Source organism: Zea mays, chromosome 8, assembly GCF_902167145.1.
Source record: "Zea mays cultivar B73 chromosome 8, Zm-B73-REFERENCE-NAM-5.0, whole genome shotgun sequence".
Taxonomy (NCBI): Eukaryota; Viridiplantae; Streptophyta; class Magnoliopsida; order Poales; family Poaceae; genus Zea; species Zea mays.
In genome coordinates this window covers 67,656,973-67,677,716 of record NC_050103.1, presented here as the reverse complement: position 1 = coordinate 67,677,716, position 20,744 = coordinate 67,656,973, and the positions used below count along the sequence as shown (strand labels likewise).

At 49.3% G+C, this 20,744-nt stretch overlaps 1 non-coding gene across 1 annotated transcript; it reads right to left on the bottom strand.

The window, feature by feature from the left end:
- Positions 1 to 10,286: 10,286 nt before the first annotated feature.
- Positions 10,287 to 10,358, bottom strand: TRNAD-GUC (transfer RNA aspartic acid (anticodon GUC)). The gene has a single exon. It is a non-coding gene; the product is annotated as a tRNA-Asp (tRNA).
- Positions 10,359 to 20,744: the final 10,386 nt, after the last annotated feature.

The following is a 20,744-nucleotide window of genomic DNA, read 5'->3' as shown; positions in this document are numbered from 1 at the left end:
CTGGGCGCGGGACAAACACGAAGGCCGCGGGTTTCCCCTTTTACGCCCGTCTCCCTCCGACTTCTCTCCCCCCTTCGCGCTCCGTCTCGCACTGACCCATCTGGGCTGGGGCACGCGACGACAATTTACTCGTCGGTCCAGGGACCCCCCGGGTTCGAAACGCCGATAGATAGTGAGTATCCTAATCACGTATATAAACTCTCTAAGGTGCTTTATGGGCTCAAGCAAGCCCCAAGAGCATGGTATGAATGCCTAAGAGATTTTCTTATCACTAATGGTTTCAAAGTCAGAAAGGCCGATCCTACTTTATTTACTAAAACACTTGCAAATGATTTGTTTGTATGCCAAATTTATGTTGATGATATTATACTTGGGTTTACTAACGAATCTACATGTGAGGAATTTAGTAGGATCATGACACAAAAATTCGAGATGTCTATGATGGGGGAGTTGAAGTACTTCTTAGGATTTCAAGTGAAGCAACTCCAAGAGGGAACCTTCATTAGCCAAACAAAGTACATTCAAGACATACTCAACAAGTTTGGGATGAGGGATGTCAAGCCCATCAAGAAACCCATGGGAACCAATGGGCATCTCGACCTCGACACGGGAGGTAAATCCGTAGATCAAAAGGTATACCGGTCGATGATAGGTTCTTTACTCTATTTATGTGCTTCACGACCTGATATAATGCTTTCCGTATGCTTGTGTGCAAGATTCCAAGCCGATCCTAAGGAAGCTCACCTTAGGGCCGTAAAACGAATCTTGAGATATTTAGTTTATACTCCTAAGTTTGGGCTTTGGTACCCTCGGGGATCCACATTTGATTTAATTGGTTATTCGAATGCCCATGCCGATTGGGCAGGGTGTAAAATTAATAGAAAGAGCACATCGGGGACTTGCCAGTTCTTGGGTAGGTCTCTGGTGTCTTGGGCTTCAAAGAAGCAAAATTCCGTAGCTCTTTCTACCGCCGAAGCCGAGTATATTGCCGCAGGCCAATGTTGCGCGCAATTGCTTTGGATGAGGCAAACCCTTAGGGACTATGGTTACAAATTAACCAAAGTTCCTCTTCTATGTGATAATGAGAGTGCAATCCGCATGGCGGATAATCCCGTTGAACATAGCGGCACTAAACACATAGCAATTCGGTATCATTTCTTAAGGGATCACCAACAAAAGGGGGATATCGAGATTGCATATATTAACACCAAAGAACAATTAGCCGATATTTTTACCAAGCCACTAGATGAACAAACATTTAACAAACTTAGGCATGAGCTAAATATTCTTGATTCTCGGAATTTCTTTTGATATCTTGCACACATAGCTCATTAATATACCTTTGATCATATCTCTTTTATATGCTATGACTAATGTGTTTTCAAGTGTATTCCAAACCAAGTCATAGATTGAAAGGGAATTGGAGTCTTCGGCGAAGACAAAGGATTCCACTCCACTCCATCAAATTACTCATCTTTCGCCGTCGCTCCGCGCCGCTCTCCAACTTTGCTATAATCTTCACTCATATTTTGTTCACCAAAGGGGGATAAAGTAGTTATAAGGGCTTATATTTCACTCAAGTATCCGTTTTTGGCGATTCATGCTAAAGGGGGAGAAAGTATTAGCCCAAAGCAAAAGGACCGCACCACCCACCAATTTCAAAAATTTTGAGTTAAGAAAAGACTTTTCAATTTGTGATTTTTCAATCGGTATCTTATTTTTGATAGAATTTCAAATTGGTACAACCTCTTCAAAACTAATATCTAAAACCCTCTTGAACACTAAGAGGAGGATTTTATTAAGGGGGGGTTTTGTTTAGTCAAAGGAAAAAGCATTTGAAACAGGGGGAGAAAATTTCAAATCTTGAAAATGCTTCTTAAAATCTTATTCGTTTACCTTTGACTATTTGCAAAAGGACCTTGAAAAGAATTTACAAAAGATTTTGCAAAAACAAAACATGTGGTGCAAGCGTGGTCCAAAATGTTAAAAATAAAGAAACAATCCATGCATATCTTAAGAGAATATTTATTGGTTCAATTCTAAGTAACGTTTGCACTTACAAACTAGTTCAATTATGCACTTCTATACTTGCTTTGGTTTGTGTTGGCATCAATCACCAAAAAGGGGGAGATTGAAAGGGAATTAGGCTTACACCTTTTTCCTAATTAATTTTGGTGGTTGAATTGCCCAACACAAATAATTGGACTAACTAGTTTGCTCTAGATTATGAGTTCTACAGGTGCCAAAGGTTCACAACAAACCAATAAAAAGACCGAAAAAGGATTCAAAGATAGAGAGCAAAGATAGCCGAAGTGTGCCCTGGTCTGGCGCACCGGACTGTCCGGTGTGCCACCGGACAGTGTCCGGTGCACCAGGGACTCCAACTCCGAACTGCTCACCTTCGGGAATTCTAGAGGCCGCTCCGCTATAATTCACCGGACTGTCCGGTGTAGCACCGGACATTGTCCGTTGGCGCACCGGACTGTCCGGTGTGTCAGCGGAGCAACGGCTACTTCGCGCCAACGGTCGTCTGCAGAACGCATTCAATGCGCTACAGTGCGCGACAGAGTCAGGGCAGCGACAGGTGGCGCACCGGACACTGAACAGTGCCTGTCTGGTGCACCACCAGACTGTCCGGTGCCCCAGAAGACAGAAGCTCCAACGGTCAGAATCCAACGGCCGGGTGACATGGCAGGCGCACCGGACTGTCCGGTGCGCCATGCGACAGACAGCCTCCCAACGGCCACTTTTGGTGGTTGGGGCTATAAATACCCCAACCACCCCACCATTCATTGCATCCAAGTTTTCCAACTTCCTACACCTTACAAGAGCTATAGCATTCAATACAAGACACACCAAAGAGATCAAATCCTCTCCCAAGTCCTTAGTTCATTCCAAATCAAATAGTGACTAGAGAGAGAGTGACTTGTGTCCATTTGAGCTCTTGCGCTTGGATTGCTTCTTTTTCTCATTCTTTCTTGTGATCAAACTCAATTGTAACCGAGGCAAGAGACACCAATTGTGTGGTGGTCCTTGTGGGGACTTTGTGTCCCGTTTGATTGAGAAGAGAAGCTCACTCGGTCTAAGTGACCGTTTGAGAGAGGGAAAGGGTTGAAAGAGACCCGGTCTTTGTGACCACCTCAACGGGGAGTAGGTTTGCAAGAACCGAACCTCGGTAAAACAAATCATCGTGTCTCACTCTTTATTTGCCCGCGATTTGTTTTTTCACCCTCTCTCTCGGACTCGTTCATATCTCTAACGCTGACCCGGCTTGTAGTTGTGCTTAAGTTTATAAATTTCAGATTCGCCCTATTCACCCCCCCCCCCTCTAGGCGACTTTCAGAAGGAAGATCAACCGGAACAATTTGAAGAGCATCGTCGGGGGTTGACTCAGCCCCACTAGCAGATATCATAATTCTTGCATCCGGCTCGCCAACCTCCAAGGCGACTCGCTCGCTCGAAGTTAAAGAAGCATGCATCGCCATCACTCCATCAGATCGTGGTGGAGACGACCCGACATGAACATCCATGGAGGTGTGGGAAGGAGAGCTTACTTGGACACCCTCGGGGGCTGGGTTGTAGCTCGCGCCACCCACCAGAGCCGGATCATTACCGGCAACACCCTCGGGGGCTGGGTTACAGCTCGCGCTACCCACCAGAGCTGGATCACTATCGGCGACACCCTCGGAGGCTAGGTAACTGCCAGCACCACCCTCGGGGGCTAAGTTTTCTGCAACAGCCACCTCTAAGGCTGAAGGATCCTCAATCACCTCCATGGGAGTCGAGCAATCTTGACCAACTTCTTGACATTGAAGACTGCCCTCCAAAGTCGACGACGCGCGAGATACTGCTCGGGATACCTCTAATCCCACGTCTGGAATTTCAGAGCAAACATCCATCATGTCGCAAGCAGTCAGCTCTAACAGCATATCTTTAGGAACGACATCCTCAAGGGCCTGATTAAAATCTGTTATGAACAATTCTTGAAGGCTGATAAGAGCAGACAGAGCTGGAGAAGGAATATCACTATCCCCCTTACTACTTCTGTAACACTGGCTATTTTTACGAATTAGCGGAACTTCTTCCTCTTCTTCGTCCTCATCAAAAATACAGACAATAGCCGGTGCACGGTCACTCCCATTGGGGTCAGCTTTTGCACGGACACACCCTTTGAGATCATCTTCTGCACGGTCACACCCATTGGGGTCAGCTTAAACAGGTACACCACCAATGGGATCAACCTCAGTAAAGACCTCTGCTGGTACTTCTTCACAAACAGGAGCAGAAGGGCCAGCATCCTGGTCCAAGCATGACAGTCGCCGAATCCGTCTATTTTTCTTCTTCTCCTCAACAGGCGCAGTTGGGCGGCTAACTTGGCGAGGACGCTTTGGGCGAATACCCTCAGGCTTTCGGGTGTCCACTGTTTTGTTAAGCTCTTGTACAACCCTAATAGCCATTGGTTCAGCATGGGCCGAGTCAGAAGATTCTCCAGCCAGCATGTTGAGTACAACATCTATTTCTACATCATCCGGACTTGCTGGCACTGAAAAGTGAACTTGCCTCTCATCATTGGGAAGAGCACGAAGAGGAGCAACCAGAGCTTCAATGACCTCAGGAGAAGGTCGCGCTCTAAGACCCAGACCACTATCACTAGCAGGAGGGTTCGACACAAAATTGAAAAATGACCTAGGAGGTGGCAGATTCCAAGTAGAGTAAGCAATAGGAGCACCAGCATTTGATACCTTGCCCCTCAGGATCATATCTAGTCGTCTCACCAGATCCTCAGTAGGAATTTTCCTGTCGGTGACCTGAGTTGAGTCAGTAATACCACTGTACAAGTAAGCTGGATACGCCCTGTCTTTCAGAGGCTGAATATTCTTGAAAACAAAGTCAGCAACCACAACTTCGGTAGTCAGACCTCTTTTCTTCAGCAGACATATCTCAGCAAGCAGAACCCTAGCTTCCGTCACCTCCAAGGCAGTAGGAGACTCAATCCAACTCGGAGTGCGTACATCTAGCTGTCTCCCCGACCGAGGGGGGAGGGACTTGTCGTGGTTTTCCACAATAAACCATTCAACATGCCACCCTTTAATGCTGTCCTTGAGAGGAATGTCAAGGTATTCTATTTTCCTCCCGCGGTGCATCTCTAGACTTGCACCACCCACGAGCTGGTGCTGCCCCCCAGCCATCCCAGGTCGACAGTGATACAAATACTTCAATAAATCGAAATGAGGAAGAATTATGAGGTAGGCTTCACACAGATGTACAAAGATAGAAATTTGCAAGAAGGAATTGGGATTCAGATGGGTCAGGTTTAGATTATAAAAGTCAAGGAGACCACAGAAGAAGGGAGAAATGGGAAGAGCGAGACCGTGGATGAGAAAAGGAATGTAGACGACAGACTCGTGGGTATCTTCTGTCGGAACAGTGACCCCACAGCAAATCTGCCAAGAACAAAGCTCCTTCGGAGGAAGAACTCCAACATCGACAAGGCAGAGGAGATCTGATTCTAAGACAACAGACATGTGGTTACCTGCGAACGGCAACTGGCTGTTGGGGTCGATGGGAGGAATGACTACCGCAGCAGAATTCTGGTTCTTTCGCTTGGGTGCCATCGCAATCTCACCGGTGGGTTGAACAAGGGCGAAATCAGAGGGAAACAGGGGAGTGGTTTGAGGCGGAAATGTGAAGTTAGGGCTCAGAACTCAGAAGCGCGCGGCGACGTGATATAAATGGGGTTTTCCCGGGTTGGGCACCGTTTCTAAAAAGTGACAAGTCATCACTCGGGAAAACGAGATTTCCGACATAACTCAGCTATTACCTCTAAAACGCCGATAGCATCAAGCACCACTCGGCGGTTACCTCTAAAACACCGATAGTGTCTGTCATAAATCGGTTGTTATCTTTAAAACACCGACAGGGTCAAGCGTAACTCGGTTGTTACCTCTAAAACACCGACGTCGTCAAGTACCACTCGGTTGTTACCTCTAAAGCGCCGATAGTGTCTGTTCTAACTCGTCAGTTTTTTCTAAAAACGCCGACGTGGTCTAGCGTAACTCGGCTGTTACCTCTGAAACGCCGACGTCATCAAGCACCACTCAACGGTTACTTCTAAAAAACGCCGACAGTGTCTGTCGTAACTCGACCATTTTCTCTAAATGAATGCCGGCAGAACCAAATACAACTCAGCAGTTACCAGTCATTACTCAGTCATTATCTCTAAAAACGCCAACAGCGCTAGGCGTGAAGACAAACTATCAATTGACTATAAAAGAAGAACGACGAAAATGCGAAAGGATGCTCGGAACAAGCTGAAATTTTCTTCAATATATAGAGGAGGGAAGTTCTTCCACAAACTTAAAGACCAACTCATTATGAGTCGGCCTTTTTTTCGCTACATTACATTACTACATCACTACACTACTCACACTACACTATACTACTAACTACTACTACATTATTCTACTACTAATAATACTACTCCTACTACTAATTATCTATACTAATATTTAAACCAGTGGCACTTTGCCACTGGTCTTGCTGCTGCCACCGCTGCCCTTACCGCCGTTGCCATCGCCCTTGCCGTCGCCGTCGTCGCCGTCACTGCCGCTCTCCTCCTTGGACAAGTCGGAGGAGTTCTCCTCGTCCGAGGAGATCTCCGACTCATCCGAGCCCTTGAGCCTAGAGCGCTCGACGGCCCGGATGTACGTCCACACATCGGCAACGATCCACTGGGAATCGTCCGAATCATCGGACGACACCGGGGGAGAGACGTAGACCGGCGACCCCTCGGACTCGAAGGAAAACTTCTTCTCCGAGTACTCGGAGTCACCAAAGCCCTTCGAGTGGGGACTTGGCTCGCGCTTCCGCTTGTCACCGGAGTGGTGCGACGAACTTCCACCCTTCTTGTTCTTGCCCATGGTTGATTGGAAGAGAAGAGAAAAGTGGAAGAATAAGCAACAAACGGCCAGGAGATGTGTGAAGACACCAACGAGGCAGGCAGTCTATTTATAGAGGCAGGAGGCAACCGCTCATCTCCTACCACGGTCACTGAACAGTCGTAAGTATTCAATAAGCAATTCAAATCGTCTAGAAACAAGTCAGGCGGCAAACGCCGTTTCACGTAACACGACACCATTGGGACTGAGGTCAAATGCTTGGACGATATGATTACACCCCGCGATCACGTCAAGTTACTACTCAAGGGAAGTTTGCTAAACGCTCAGCGTACCAAGCCGTCCCTTGGTTACACCCATTGGGGAGGGGACGTCCAGGAATTTTCAATAGATTTTCCCAAGCAGTCACATCCATACAGTATACACAATGAATGTATCAAGACAGAAGAAAGATATCGATGGAGATCGGAGGAAAGCCAAATATAGCTACTGAAGTACAAGTCTAATCAACAGAAGCATTGAAGCACGAAGCGAAATAAAGACCAACCAAGAGCCATCTACCAGACGTCCAATCTGTCGCCGATGAAATAAATTTCAAATCTAACAGGACATGGGTAGATCGCGCTGCTGATTTCTAAAGCAGGAATTGAAGACAACAGGCTGATCTCTAAAAGCATAAGCTGATGATATAATGCTGAGTTCTAAGGCATGAGACGAAGATAAGTTAAAGATTTCTATAAAGCATGAGATGAAGACCTTTGAGTGGATTATTTTCAATAATCCACTCAAAGCTCGGGGGCTACACCCTGGTGTACCCAATGAATCCTCAACCCCAAAGGCAGAATGCTAATCTCTAAGGCATGGACCGACGACGAAATGCTGATCTCTAAAGCATGAGACAAAGATAAACCAACGACTTCTAAAAAGCATGAGATGAAGACCTTTGAGTGGATTATTTCAGTAATCCACTCAAAGCTTGGGGGCTACACCCATTGGGTGCACCTCCGGTGCATCCAATGAATCCTCAACCCCTAAGGACAAAATGCTGATATCTAAAGCATAAGCTGGTAACCGAGCACTAATTTCTGAGATACAAAGTGAAGACCGTTGAAAGAGCTGAAGAAGGATAACAGAAGTTTGTTTTTACCGGATTGATCAGAGTTCAGAAGCAACAACTCGACAGGTGCACTTTCAGAGCATCCGCGATCTAAAATCAAAACTACAAGCTGGACCTAAAATCTTTGGGTCGATTGTTTCAAAATCAACTCAAAGATTGGGGGCTTGTGGGGGACAGATATCCCCTGGGTCCACTAGAAGGCTAGAAGGCCTCGCGAAAGACTCTGGGCCCATTACTTCGCAAGGCCATCCCTTCGTGGGCCAGGGGAGGAATCACCGGCAGAATGGATCGACGCAAGATTGGACAGACTCGAGCCCAGACGGCTCATTGGGTTTAAACATTATCTGCAGCATTGATCTGATTCTCCTGCGCAGTGCCCTCAGACGTCGGAACTAAACGAGGATAAGTCGGCAGGATAATAGGGAGATAAGTTCAGTCGGTTCACTATTACTTAGGAGCACATAGTTATCATACCCGCATGTAACGCCCCACGGCCAAGTATATAAGGCCTAGGGGGCACCCCATCAAAGGACAACTCAATCATTAGCCATCTATTCCATTCTCTAGCATCCTTCGAACTAGAGGATCCCCTGTAATCCCACCACATAAAGATCCACACCAGGAAGTAGGTGTTACGCCTCTTCAAGCGGCCCGAACCTGTATAAAATTGTCCATCGTCTCTCGTGCGCCTAGCACGAACCATCGAGCTACAGTCGGTAACATCGTCCTACCCAAAAGCAGCTCGAGGGGTAACTTCGGGTGCGCATTCGGGTCCCAAACACCGACAAAACCAAATACCAAACTTCTACTCAAGACAACATATACAATAAGTTTACATGATAGATTACACAAAATTTTAAAAATTAAAATTATATAGGTACAAATATTTAGAGATACATCATACATCACATACAAATAAGTGAATAACAATTTAATTACATCACACATTTAGTTCACATAATTGAATAGTCAAATTTTAGAATTGATAATTTTGGTATTCGAGTTTTTTGGTATTTCGGTTCGGTGTACGGTGAAAACCGACTACGATACTAAAAATCGAACTTTTTAGATAAAAACCCAAAACCGAACCGAACTACTGAAAAAACCAAAAATTCGGTTCGGTTCAGTTTACAGTTTATGGTAAAAAGGTGCCCACCCCTACCTGCCGATATCACAAACCCGCGGGCATATATTTATACATATACAAATATGTGTGTATACATATATAATTACGTGTATATATATATATATATATATATATATATATTGCGGGGTTCGCGGGTTTGCGGACACGAGTATTCTATTTTTATACATGTGATAAAAAAAACTTGTCGAATTAAGAATTAAACTCGTATATGTACATGTACCCGTGCGGGTACAAACTTACATCAAACCCGTGTATCCTATAGGGATGCACACGAGTAAAAGTACTCGCGTCCCTACCCGTACATGAGTAAATGATCAAGTTGAGTCTGACAGGTGGGATTTGAGGGTGCAAGCAAAACAACATTGCGTGCGGTGGACTCTGATAGATGCTCAATTGAGTTTATTGTACTCCATGTGTCTCAAATTAAATTTTGTTTATGCTTTTAATGAATTCATACAACAATTGATGTATATTTGTATATTTGAATTATTTATTAAGTCCTTGTTTGTTTTGTTGGAGTTGAATTTCATTCTAATAATCATAATTTAGACACAAACTAATTATGTTAATACAATTAATTACATTAATACAATTATATATGTAATATATTTGTATATTATCATAAATCATATGAGATAGTCATACACTACACTTATACTATAGAAAAGCAAGTAGAAGTGTGTGCTATAAGTTGTATATTAGAAAAGTATCATGTAAATCTATAGAACCAATTTCCATCTCTCAACCTATGAATTTGAAATATGCTTATTTATAAACTTTGAAAAGTTATGAAATATTACATTCAAAAAATAGCCTACCCTACTGGTTAAATTCCAATTCTTTAAAATGAAAGGAAACAATGTCTAAAACATGAAGGGAAACAAATAGGGTCTAAGTGAAAACCAGCCTTTTAAACCTCTCCAATCCCTCTCGTCATAGCAGGCCTAAATGGATTGGGAAAAAAAAAAGAGATGACGTTTGGTGCGCGTCGTGATCGCAGTCGTTGGATTTTAACTGTGCGATAAGTCGGCCCTGCCTTCTCAGTCCAGCAGCACAGTAAAGCAACTGTCAGAAAAGGCAAGATGTCGGCCCAGTCCAGTAAGGCAACAACTGTCAAAAAAATAATCGCCGTTGCCGGGGATCGAACCCGGGTCACCCGCGTGACAGGCGGGAATACTCACCACTATACTACAACGACTTTGTTGCTTTATATATTTTAATCTGTAAAATTTTTTGTTAACCAATTACGTCGTGAGTTCTCCTATCGCTTGGATGGGTCTGGTACGGCACCGGCTTCCTGCCTGATGCTCCCCGTCAGAGGAGCGGCGACCAGTGAAATGAAAATAAGCTGCCTGCAGCCAAGTCACAGCGATGCCCGGAGCATGGTGGACTGCTGGGTGCAGGGAGAGGGAGAGGCAGAGGCAGAGGCAGGCCTCGACCTCCCGCAGACGGCAGCCGTAGCTTGCTGGCAACGCCCAGCGGAGCGCGCGCCGCCGCCGCGGCCGGCAGGCAGGCAGCCTCTTCTCTCTTCTATATACTCGATCGTGGTGCTGACTACTGTACTCGTCGAGTTGTCGTACGTGACAGCACGCGGGCGCCCCCGCCCACCGCCCACCTACTCGATCGTGACAGCACGCGGGCGTGCCGGTCCCTCGGCTCTGCCCCGCCCACCGCACGCGCGCGCGCGCCTGGCGAGGTGTGGCGCGGCCCGCGGCATGGCAGAGCAGCCAGCCGCCGGCCCGCCGTCCCGTCCCGTCCCGTCCCGTCGCGCAGCGCACCTGTGATGGCAATGGCATGCTCCTGCGGCTGTGACTGGCGCCAGCATCTCGCGGATCACACGTCGTGTCGTGTCCGCGCTGCCACCCACTGTCCACTGCCGCCCGCGTCCCATCCATGCCGACGCGCGCTCTCTCTCTCTGTCTTCCAGCGTTTTTTTCAAAAGAAAAAATAAACTCACCCCGACGAATGGACAGTTGCCTTGGTTCTCTTCTACCTACGTCGCCCGTTCCATTTTAAGTAGTAGTATTTTGAGTATTTTAACCGTGTCTTTCTCGCGAAAACAAAACAAAAAGGAACAAATCTACGTCTCCAGCTGACCTCCGACTCTCTATATATATATATATATACATATATCGGAGATCGTCAGATCGATCACGGTTGAGGACTGCAGGCGCAGGGGCGGAGACAGCAGCCAGCAGCCAGCAGCCAGGCAGCTTCCCCATCCGGTCCCGGTCCCTGTCCCGGCAGGCAGCCCAAGTGCTCCACGGCCTGCTGGGCGGCATTTGCTGCGGCACCCGGTGACCTTCCTGTTTCTCCATTAGAGCCTTGCCCGTGTAAACCGTTGACCCTTGCGCCCATGCATACTAGCACGCACGCACCGCAGGATCTTTCCTGGGATACGGAGTACAGCACTGCACAGGACAGGACACACTCGGGGTCTGAACAGCGCCAACACAGTGTCACAGTGTGTAGGCTATCGGCTATCCAGCTAGCAGCTAGAGTCCCCCGACGGCGGCGGTTCCTGGAGCGGAGAGGGCTCTGTACTGTATTCAGGAGCAGGAGCAGGGACAATGTAGCGGCAGCGCAGGATGTAATGTACTGTACGTACGCTCTCTGCCAGCAGCAACGGCATATGCAAATGCATGGGATGCTCTGCTTCCGCTTGAACTTGAACGGGAGTTTACTGATCCGTCATTATTTAGCTGACTCCCTATTTCATACCATACTTTGTACACATATATAGGTGCACATGTGCATTTCATTACCGGATAGGAAAAGGGAATTCACGGTCAAAGGCTGTACAACTGAACAGTGAGAGCACGTAAAACTAGAGCGAGTGAGAGAGAGAGCATGCACGGATCTATACATCGACAAACCGTCGGCAAGCACCACCGCCGTATGCTGCTGGCACGCTACTAGGACTGTACTAGGTAGAGTACGTAGTAGGGTATATGGACAGGGACGCTAGCTTCCAAACAACACGCCTTGCGCCGTCGCGGATCACGAAGAATGGCCGTCGCTCCGTGGTCTCAAGCGTCAGTCAGTCAGTATCGATCTTTCTCCATCGGCCGTGCATCGTCTCTAAGCTTGGGTCCTGTCCTGGCCGGCCGTCGCTCCGTGGGCTAGTGGTGTCAAGCAAGCGTCAGTCTCGATCCCTCCCCTCCATCGGCCGCGCACGTCGTCCATGTCTCCCGGCCGGCCAGCACACGCGAGGTGCGTCGATCCGCAGTCAAATCAAATCGGCAGTTCCCATTCCACGGAACGCTTCTTTAATTCTCCTGCGTGTCAGCGTGTGCATGGCCGGGCGCGTAGTCCAGTTCCATGGCATTTCCACACCTCCGTACGTGTCTCATTGTCGCAACAACAGGTGGCAGCACGCGTTTTTTACACAGGTTCCATGGAGAGGTCGATCGACGGGCCAAAGCATGGTGAGCCATGGAAGCTGTAGGCAGGCGGACAGTGCAGAAAGGCCGGACAGAGTAGCAACAGGCCTGTGGGCTGTGGCAGATGGCTGCTGCTCCCATCCATCTACTCCACCAGCGGCAGCAACGGTGACGGTGAGGCGAGCGAGCGCTGTCACAGCGATTAAAAGCGAAAGCGTAAAGCGGCAGGCAGGATGAGGAGAGGAGGGGAGAGCACGGGCGACGCCATTGCATGCATGCACGAGCCGAGGCAGAGGCAGGGGCAGCGCGGCAGGCCCCTGCGCAGCCGCTGAATATTCCCTGCGCAAGCCATTAACCGCCAGAGTTCGGAGGAGGCAACGACAAAGCGCGGCGACGCAGCCACAGTAGCCAGAGCGCTAAAGCGCCGCGCGGTGCCGTTGCCTTGCCATGCCAATTGCCTTGCCTCCCGGGGCGGCCCCTGTCTACCTGCGTTCCTGTCGTCGGCCGTCGTCTCGGTTCTCGCCTATAGCTAGCGCGTGGTCTGCAATACAGTCTACTGTGTGACCTATATGCCGCCTCTCTCTCTCTCTCTTCACGCTTGCATGCTGGCAGCATACAGGCATGGAGCGCCACTCGCCTTGAGCCCATCCCCCGACTGGCGACCAGACGGATTGCCGTCGCTACACGCATTGCCTATACTAGGTGTGTCTCGACCGTCCAGGATTCAGAAGTCTGAGGTCTGAGCTGCTCTGACGGCTTTCTGTGGCCTGTCTGTGGGGTGCAAGGTAATAATACCGCAGCTTAGTTTTTTTTTGTTTCCCTTTTCCTTTTCTTCCTCTTCTATTACTTCTTGAAAAAGAGAGTCTTTCTAAAACGACGACGCTCGCTAGAAAACACCTCTGTAGCTGCGAAAGATCTCAGTCTTTCACAGCCGCTCTGCAAGTCTGCAGCTCCAACTGAACGTGAATGCCAAACCATTTTCTTGAGGAAATGCCTGCATCCAGAACACACCTCTGTATCTGAATGAATCTGAGAGCCGACCGACACATGAACGAACGAGATACCATCGACCAAGAACATGGCAGACGACTACAGCCCGTTCGACGAAGAGAAGAAACCAACATGTGCTAGTCTAGTAGTACGTGCTGGCGCGTCCAGCTGAGAATTAAGTTCTCTAACAACAGGGAACAGAGAGGGCAAACTGCAAAGTTCAGAGAGACTACAGGCATTGCAGAATGTAGCATTCCAAACTTAATATAGTGCCTCTAACAATATTAATTGTTATTACATCACTTAGAGGACAACTCGGAGATGCCTTGGCACTGCCACTGCAGCAGCAGCAGGAGGAGGTAGCCAGACAAGAGCATCCCGTTTGGACGCGCGTCCTCTCAGAATGGCAGTAACAAAGAAGCGCAGGGGAGAACGAGAAGAGAAGAAAGGGGGGAGAAGAAGATGAAAATGATGTAGCTAGCTAGGAAAATCTAGATTAGTACAAGCAGCTGCATGCTAGTTAAGATACCTAAGAGATATTTATATATATATCTCGGACCATCAAGCCTCAATTCCCCACGGAAGCTAGCTCGAACCATCTGCGTCGTCGTCTTTCCTCCCTCGCGCTCAGCTCATGGGTCGAGCGAGCAGAAGAGTTTCAGCCGACAGGCAGTGGGAGCCAATGGTGCACGCTCGGTCGCACGCCCGCCCTTCTCCTACCTGTGCGTGTGCTGCCTTCCATCGAGCCGCAGCCGCACCTTTCCTCTGTCGCCGCCGCACATTGGCCAGCTACTCCGCCTATAGCTCGCCGTGAACCCCATTCGGGCGAGGAGAGCGTGAGGAGGGGCAAGCTAATTAAGCTAGCTGTGTGGTCGAGGCGGTGGGGTGAGACCGTGGGAGGGATCGGAGGAGAGGCCTGCACTGCAAGAGCCAAGAGGGAGGAGAGTAGTCGAGGAAGCAAGCAGAGACTGAAGAGCACGAGTGGTTGCTTATATACAACAAAGCCCCCCCCCCCCCCCCCCCCCCCCCCCCAAGTCCCCCACTCACATGGCTGCTGCAAGGGCAGAGAGGGGAAGGAAGGAAAACGATGGGTTTAACAATGGCAGCTTGAGGGGGAGCCTTGTGGAAGCATGGACAATGGGAAGCATGTTTGTGGAGGAACGCAAAACGCACTTGCACGGCTTTCGAGGCGTGTTGGGGGCGGTAAACAAGAGAATAGATATGGGACCGTGCTGTACTGCTGTGTGTGTGTGCAGTGCAGTGCAGTGCAGGAGGAGAGGAAGGAGAGCGCTGAGCAGAAGCCAGCACCAGCAAGGCAGCAATGCAAAGCATGCTACTGAAGAGCGCTGGCCCATGCGGCCATGCGGCATGCATGTGTGCGCCTGTTGTTGGTGGTGCAGGGAGAAATGAACCTTACATGGAATGGAATTTGGAATGGAGGGAGGAGGACAGCGGAAACGGGTGGAATGGGCTTTCTCTTTGACTGCCTTGTCGAGCACTCGAGCTGCTGCTGCTGCCACGGTGCCACCACCACCACCTCCTCTTCTCTTCTCTTTGCTTTGCTTTGCCAGTGCTGAAGGGAAATATACTTTTTTCTGTCCTCGCGCGGCTGCCACGATCGAAATGATTGAAGAATGAGGAAACGGTAATAATGGCGGACAGAAAAGTTCCTATGATTATCAAACCGCGCCGCTGGTCCAAAAGAATGCATGGATTTGAGAAGGCTAGATTGTTGGGCATCTATCTATATGCTACTGAACCTTGCTGGCTGAAGAGTACCAGTACTAAATTGCCGGATGATGGATGGAGATACAGTCTTCAAATTCTACGTTTTTTTACCGGTTTGGATTACTACTACAACTAGTTTTTAGTTGTATGTATTAAGAGCTTGTTCGGTTAGGGAGGACTCAATAGGGCTGGAAGTGTTTGAATATAATATAAGTGAATTATGAAACTTCACTTATAAACTTCAACTTTTGGGTTGAATTGATCGGTGTATGCAACTTAATATGGTATCGGAGCTAGATGTCTTGAGTTCAAATCCTGGCTAGCGCAATTAAATAAAATAATTGTTGCTCGCTCCTATTCCACGTCTAAGACTGAAGAGAGGCTCGAGGTGAGTGCTATAATATAATATATGTGAACTGTCCAACTTCACCTATAAGTTCAAGCTTTTGGATTGAATTGTGTGTGCATTCAACTTAATAGAAAGAATTAAATTTTCTTGCTATTCCAAAAGTGAATAAAAGAATATTTAATCTCCTCAATCCTATCTTTATACATATGCAACCGAACAAGGCATAAAATGTAATGTGAGAGATGGGAAAGGAAAAAAAATGTAAATACGACTGTTGCTTGTTTGTGGCTCATCACTTGGTTAAGGAAAATGCATGCATTGGCTCGTCAGTGCTGTAGCTTCTATCTCTCGAAATAATTAGTAGTAGGGGTTAGGGTTTGTTAAAGGGCCGGGGTGCGGTTAGGCACCAACTTAACCGCACTTAGTTTTTCCCATGTGCGTGACACTATGCAGCTCGCCGTGGAAGCTTCAGTCAGTTCCTTCCTTCCTTCTTCTTCCTCCTCCTCCTCCTCCTCCTCCTCCTCCTCCTCCTCCTCCTCCTCCTCTCTCTCTCTCTCTCTAGCCATTCCGAGCATGCAAAGTAGAGGCAGCAGCACGCACGCGTGTGACCATTGTCAGAGGAAACGGCCGGCAGTACGGTCCCAGTGTTATGCAACTTTGTTATCCTTGCTTTGCATTGTTAATGATTCCCCCCAAAAGCGCCACACTGGTGTGTTGTGTGTGTGGCGTAGAAGAATAGGATTCTCACCATGGTAGGAGAGAAGGGTGGGAGTTTTTTTTTTTGTTAATTTACAGGCAGTTTTGATGACTTTCACGCGAAATGGCGCCCCACTGTATGCCGTCCGTGGAGGAGAGGACGACGACACCGGCACGCAGAATAAGGAAGGAGAGAGTAGGGAGACGACGCAGACGCCTCGATCGAATTATGGAAAATGGATGGATGGTTGCATTGGTGTGTGTGCAGTGTACTAGTGTATGGCTTCTTTGCAGGTCTCGAGAGGCGCGAAACAATGGGCTCGTCTCTCCTCCTGCGCGGCGGACAAATTTAAAGCCATGATCCCACACAGACACAGCTCGCAGTCACCGCTACTTGCTTCGGAAAGAAGAGGACGAAGGAAGGAACTCAAGGCCTGTGCCCAGTGTGCCCTGTGTGCGAGGCCGTGGCTGAGACTAGGGCAGTGGGCAGGGTGTTCAGCGTGCGTGGACAATCGGGCATGCATGCATGCATAATGCTTTAGCAGCGAAGCATGGATCGTGTTGAAGATACCATTGCATGGATTATTGGTGCGTCTCGATCAGACACACCCTCCAGCAATGCATGGATAAACATGCGTGGCTAGCGTCGTTTCGAGCCTGAGATATCCACTCCTGGGTATGCTTGCATCCATATAGATTATGTTGCATCGCATATATGCATGGACCATATTATATTACATAAGCCCGGCCGCGCGCAGGACTGAAAAGAGCAGTCCCTATCACTGACTGGACAAAGGGCTTTATTTCCGCTGGTGGTCAAGTTTGATAGATTCTCTCTCACACTGCACACTCTTCTCGGACTCTGAAGGCTGCTGCCTGCTGTTAGTGCGTCTGGGCTGCTGCTGCCTGCTGGCCACTGAGGCTGCGGACGTGTTTGTGTGCGTCCTCTTGTATTCCGGCCGGGTAGGTGATCGACTTTAGGATGCATGCTGCATGCATGCATTAGAGCAACTCCAGTAGTTCTCTAAAAGACTTCTTAAATCAATAATTTAGGTAGTTAACATAAAAACTATTCCCCAACAGTTCTCTAAACGAACTTTCTAAATTTAACAATTTGTCATCTAACCTCATTTTCTCTCTACATTTGGCAACCATTTAACAACTCTCTAAACAAAAATGTTGACTGCATTATATAGTTTTTGTGACTTATTTTTTATGTGGATAAATACAAAACAAAATTACAACTTATATTTAAAAAACTATTGGAGAACTCACATTTTTTTACTTCAAAATCATTTAGCAACTTCTTAAATCTATGATTTAGAGACCTAAAATTTACATAACTATTGGAGTTGCTCTTAGCATGCTCTCGCATGACGGACGGGGAGGTACGGTGGGAAAAGAGCGTGGTTTTTCAGCTAGCGACCGACCATCAGAAAAACAAAAGGGGAGGCTTCCTTTTTTTTTTCTCATTCTTCTTCTTCTCTCCGTTTGGTGCCGGCCGGGAATGTATATGTGCACGCGAAGAGGCTGTGGACCTGTTGTTGCTTCGAGAGTTGGAGATCTTTGAGCGTGGAAAACAACCTAGCAGATAAGGTATATAGATTATCGATCGAGAGGCTTTTGTGTTGCTGAACTCATGATCGGCAAAATCTGTGTACTGAAAGGTGTCCATCATACATGTCTGCCACGCCCGCGGCCAGCGCAAGCAACGTCCGTCCTCGGCCGTCGCCTTTCCATGACGCGGCGGCGTGGCTGTCAGCTGTTCTTAGCTCCGATCGGCGGTGGGGGCCGCCGACGTCGACCACCACCACCCACGTACGACGTAGGCACGCGCCGCGACGAACGAGCAGTCAGCCGCGTGCGATGCGAACATGCAGTGCTTTTGCATGCTCCTGTCGTTCCACGCCTCGACATACGTCAGGAGCACGTAACGTAACGTAACGCGCTTTTGGCTGCATGCATGCGTTGTTTGCGGCTCGATCCATTCTCGTCTCGTCCGTCTCTCGGAAAATCTCGGTCCGTCCGCGCGTGGCAGGCAACAACGTGACGTGCTGGTGTGTGCTTTTTCTCCTTCCCGGGATAAAGAAAAGGCGGGGGCCGCGCGCGCGGCGCTGGAATCGAATCGGCGAACGCACCGGCGGCGGCGGACGAGGAAAGAAAAAAGGCGCGAGGGCCGGAACGGATGGGGAGGGAGCATGGGATGGGGATGGCTGGCCGATGGGGGCGCGAGAACGTGGGGGCAACGGCCAGCCGGGGAGTAAAATAAGGCCAATCATTGGGCACTCAACCGCGGTCCACGTCCGCGGCCCGGCGCGCGACACGGCGAGCGGCGCGTGCGGGCGGGGGCCCTGCCTTCGACCCCGAGCGCGACGGCGCACGCGCGTGGAGGGCACTGGGGGCTCGCTCGCGGTGGGCGGGACGGGGGCCGGGCCGGCTTTGGTGGGCGGTGTGGGCGCCCGTGCCGCCCGCGATCTGTTCTGATCCCGCCGTTTCGGCCACTGTTGGTGATGTGACTATGTGAGTGGCCGCCGTGTCCCCTCGCCCACACGTCTCTCTGCCGCCCGTGCCGAGCGCGCACCGGAGTACACGGAGCGCACGAGTAGCCGGGAAACCAACGGAGCGGAAGAGTCAAGCATTATTTATTCACTCTACCGTATAATCTCTGCTACTCTATAAGAGTAGACGCGAGGGCGTCTACCCAAATCTTTGGTAAAGCATGCCCCGCTGGCTGCCCGCGCTCTCCCTGCTCTCACCGTAGATCCCATCGGCGCCATTGCTCTCTCCTCGCCATCGCCGCTCGATCGCTCCGCGCTCTCCCTGCTCACGCCCTCTACATGGAAGGCAAGCCGAGGCCCAAATCGCTGCTCGCCCGCCCTCTACATGGAAGGCAAGCCGGCGCCCAAATCGCTGCTCGTGGACGGGATCTGCTTGCTCTCTCCTCGCCAACGTCGCTCGATCCGCTCCACGCTCCACCTGCTCCCGCCCTCTACATGGAAGGCAAGCCGGCGCTCAAATCGCTGCTCGCAGACGGGAATCACTGCTCGCAGACAGGATTGCGGCCTCGATCCGCGCTCTCCCCTGCTCTTGCGCTGTACATGGAAGCATGAAGCGAACGGGGAAGGCCGGGGCTCAAATCGCTGCTCGCAGACTGGCCACTCGGTACATCTGAACCATCTCTCGTGGCACTTCCATGATCCAGGTGGAAATTGTCAAAAGTCGAGATAAAGATCGAGTTTTCACATCGTTCGCTGGAGTCAAGAGCAAGAGAGGAGAATGAATTTCGCATAGATTGAGTGGAATTGAGGTATCTTGGAGCGAGGAGGAGACCTCGCGACGCGTGGTGAGGCTGTCTTCGTCGTCGAACCTGGCTCCGCCACTGGATCTGGAGCCTGAATCCATGACCCCGCCTCCGCTGTGGCCCTTCCTATCCGGTGGCGCCTGCTGCGACGGCGGCCTGACCTGCCCGGCGCCGACGAAGGGGAGCGCCCACTGCTGCTGGTGCCCTGCGCCACAACACAAGACACACGGTCCGCCTTTAACGTTAGTTCTTTTTTTTCTTCTTTCCCGCACAAACAACTTTTTTTAGTAATTTCCCACACAAACAGTTACCATCGACACACACGCACAGGCGGCATATGCAGGAGAAGAGAGAAATTTGGAACCTTGCCATTATTGCAAATGGGTTTCATCACTTTGCCATCATTTTAAAGGGCTTAGCCTATATGCCATTATCAAGCAAGACCCATATGCTTAAATGCCTTTTTCGCAATTCAATAAAACGAAAAATTGATTGGATATAATCTTCCTTCGTCTACCTCCAGCCGAACAGCACACCACCTCTACCTCCGTCCTCGGGACCGACGCGGCTACATATCTTCTCTTCTTGACTGCAGCGGGCTTGCCACAGTGGCCTTGGTCGTAGCAGCAGCACGCCACGAGCAGCGACGCCAGAGAAGAGGGAGTTCCAAATGGCGATTACAATGAAGACCAGACGACAAAAGACATGAGCGAGGTGAAAATTGTGCAGGGTGGCAACGTCCCGGACGATGACGGTGCAACGCTCAACATGGGAGTGGCGTCACGCGGCGGTGGAAGCAACAGCTGGGGACCTTCAACTACGACTACCAGAGCTATGCGCTTAACTTTAACCAGAGCACTGACGAATAGCAGCAGCGTGCTGAGTTTGCTTTGGACAACGTCGGTGGTGGTTGGCTGATGGTCTCACCAGTGAGAAAAAGAGAAGCGGAGAAGGCTATTCTTCTCTAATCGATTTTTCGTTATTAAATTGCGAAAAAGCATTTTAACATATGCGTCTTTTTTGATAATGACATATAAGAGAAGCCCCTTAAAATGGTGGCAAAGCGGCGAAACCCATTTGCCATAATGGCAAAATTCTAAATTTCTCACGAGAAGACGATGTCGCAAGATCAAGAGC